This window comes from Tupaia chinensis, unplaced genomic scaffold (genome assembly GCF_000334495.1).
Source record: "Tupaia chinensis unplaced genomic scaffold, TupChi_1.0 Scaffold000100_1, whole genome shotgun sequence".
NCBI classification, from domain to species: Eukaryota; Metazoa; Chordata; class Mammalia; order Scandentia; family Tupaiidae; genus Tupaia; species Tupaia belangeri.
Window position 1 is genome coordinate 3,441,494 of NW_006159564.1, and position 3,414 is coordinate 3,444,907.

General features: G+C 40.6%; 1 pseudogene; it reads right to left on the reverse strand.

The window, feature by feature from the left end:
- Window positions 1-1,174: 1,174 nt before the first annotated feature.
- LOC102491935 (guanine nucleotide-binding protein-like 3 pseudogene) lies at window positions 1,175-2,882 on the reverse strand (annotated as a pseudogene).
- Window positions 2,883-3,414: the final 532 nt, after the last annotated feature.

Consider the following 3,414-nt stretch of genomic DNA (forward strand, 5'->3'; position numbering starts at 1 on the left):
ATCATAGAATCCATAATATTGTATAATCCTAAGGGAAATGGGTTAACTGGAGTCACAGACACTGTTAAAAAATTTGTTTCTTCAGATCCTATTTCAGTCATTGGAAATATTAGTTTTAGAGTTACTTGACACAATTAAAACATACCATTCTATAAAAAGTCTGGTTGGAATGTTTGCACACAGCCTGCAAAAACTCTCAGCTGAAATAGTTTTAACTTAAATCTGGCTCTGGCTGTATACATTGATTGCATTCACCTGATGATATGTATAGTTTTTAATTTTTTAAAAATTATTTTTAGAGGTTTTTGCATTAGGGTGTGTGTGCTTATCAGGGAGAGAGAGAGCAAGAGTGATAGTGAGAGAGAGAGAGAGAGGGAGGGAAAGTGAGAAATCATTCCCACAAGGGGGATGGCCATGTCACAATCTCCTCCATTCTCCCAGGATCTTGGGCATGCATGCACATGTACCTGGAATGAGTTTCAAGACACCAGGTCTGCAACTCGAACTGTGTTGGCCATGTGGGAGTCCAGCGACCTAACCATATGCCATCTGCTGGTCCCCTTGTTCTTAATTTTATAAGCCTTGGTTCATGCCCTACAATGGATTGGGACAATTTGTGGGATCAGCTGATCACTAAAATTGGCTAAGTAGCTAATTAATTTTCTGTAGGTGATCATGGGCACAGTTTCCAGAGCTCAGGGCACAGAGCCAGGCATTCATTTATTTGCCAAGGGGGATCTAAAATCTCCTCTTTTCTCTTCTCTATTAATCCCTTTAAGGACTAGGTCTGCTTAGTCTTACCCATTTGTTTCCAAGACCTAGTTCATTTATTCCTTGATACAAAGCCTCCAAAACTTCAGTTCAAAATTTCACAATATTATTTATCTAAAAAATAGATAAACTCCTCTTTTTTTTTTTCAGTAGCTCATTTTTTTTATTTCCAGATAACTATATACTTGACACAGTTCTTCTTGCACTATAGAGGTGAGTCTTTTTTATAGAATCTGCACACACTGTAAATTGCCTGTTTTAATGACACCATGGATATGTATTTACAAAATTCACATAGCTTTTATACTGTAACAAACAATTATGTTATACACATAGGACAGTTTAACAGTAGCAGTCTGTTTAAAATGTTAAAGAATACCCTTTATAAGTGAACAAGGTTGTGTTACACATAATCTGTCCTGAAGACATAAACATCATCCTCTTCAGTCACTTTATCCAAGATAAAAGATCTTGCAGACTGGTTACCTGGTACGGACTCTTCAGGCTGTGCCACCCACGTCTCTTCTGCAGGGAACGTGTTTGAAGCCTTCTCGTCCACTTCTGCATCCACACTTTCCTGGTCACTGTTCATGTCTTCATCCTCCTCCTTTTCCTCCTGTTTCTTCTGTTTCTGTTTTGGCAATCCTTCAGGTATATCCTTTTCCTCTGTTAGCCCGTTTGTCAGACCGAAGGACTGGAAAAGGATGCTATTGGCTAAACGAGGACCTCTGATGGCTTGTATGCTGTGTGCGTTGTTGTTTTCCAGTTCTTCCAGATTAAAGTAAGGAGGCACTAAAATTAAAACCAAGATCTGTCAAAACCCAGTTCCTTCATTCTGTGGTCCCAAAATGTCAACATAAAGAAGCCTTACCCTGTCCACTCAGACCATAGCAGTTTAGCAGCAAGTTCAACATTTGGGCTTTCCCCTTTTTGGTGCAGACCTCTTCTCTGAGCAAGCATAGGGAGAAACGCCAGTGAATTCTTATAGTCTGGGCCATTGTATTTCCTGTACATTGTATTTCCATTGTACTACCTGTCGAGAGTCAGCCTGGGATAGGATGGCACTGGCAACCTCTACTGGCCTTACTGCTTCAATACCTGCTGGACTTCGCAGAGCAAGTGCAGCGGAGGAGTTAAGTGGAGAGACAATGAGGCATGGACTGTCTATGACTGTAATCTGTTTGTCCAAGGGGACAACCTGCATGCTCCTTCTACGTCCCATGGATACACCAACGTCGCATATCCTTTCTTGTTTTAAGCTATTGATGCTGCTGCTTTTCCCCACATTTGGGAAACCAATTACTCCAACCTGAATAGATTGACCAGATGTCTCCTGAAAACCTCCTAGAAGTTTCCAAAGTCCTTCTTTTCCAAAGCAGACTTCACTCTTGAACGGAGCAGCCTTCTTCTTTACCTTGCCTATTCTCCTTTTGTCCTTCTGATGTGTCAAAGCTCTGAATACCACTGTGGGCAATTCTTTCTTCAAATAATTTAGCCAGCTCTCCAAATTCTCGGTACCAGATCTGATTTATTTAATACAAGTACCAACTTTTTCTGTCCACTCTGGGCAATGGCTTCTTCTACCTGAGGACATCTGCAAACAAGAGGATCTCTGGCATCCAGTACCTCTAACATGGAATCTAAGGCTTCAATCACCTTTTTAAGTTCCTGAAAATATAACTTCTTTGGGCTCTGTTTAACAGACTTGGTTCTGTTCTTAGTTTTGCACTGCTGGATTCCTCCTTCATAGGTTCCACATCAGATGGCTTAAGATCAGTGTTAGCTTCAACCTTTCTTTTCTTCTCTTTTTCCTTTTGCCTGTTGAGTTTCTGCTGCTGTTTGAGTTCTTCAAGCCACTGTTTTCTCAGCTCAGCTTCCCGAAGAAGAGCCTCCTTAAAGGGAGCACTGTTTGGAACTCGTGGGTCTTTCTTAGGCTTCTTATGACCCCATTTTTTAACTTCTTTCCTCAATTTTCGATGGTGCTCTCAAATCTTTTTTTGAATCTTATACTACTTATGGCAGGTCATGCATTTACTTGCTATATTTAATTTCGGCCGCTTCATGGCGGTTGTGGAACCTGTCCAGGCAGCAGAGACAGGAGAAGCAACGTGCTTCGGTGGGAGCCACGTGTGAACTCTAAACCCCTTTTTCTGATACTTTTTTTTTTTTTTCTCTTTCAAAGAATAGCTTTATGATGCCGGTATCTCTGTTTTCTACTAGGTGTCAAGCTGAGGCAGAGCAAAGTAAGCAAAGGGTCCAGAAATCTTTTTCCTTCGGTGTGCAGATATGGAGAGTCAGTGCAGCTTCCGCGGTTGGTGTAGAGACGACCTTGGGCCAGAACCTGCCATTTACAAGCTCATCTATTAATTAAACAAGCTAGCGAGAACATGGGACAACAGTCTAGATATTATGAATTTGTTTACAGTTTTTGTTACTCCACTTTTAAGGTACATTTTTAAATCTTGCAGTGTTAGTTAGCAACATGTCCCGTGAACTTCGTTATGTACACTTTCATGTTAAATCGTGTATGAAACTGAATTTTCTATACTCAACACGAAGTCTACTGCTAGCAGCGCTTTCTTTTCTTTTCCTTTAGATATGAAGAAAGCAATCTTGATTTCACTTCTGATGTTCCAATTTAAA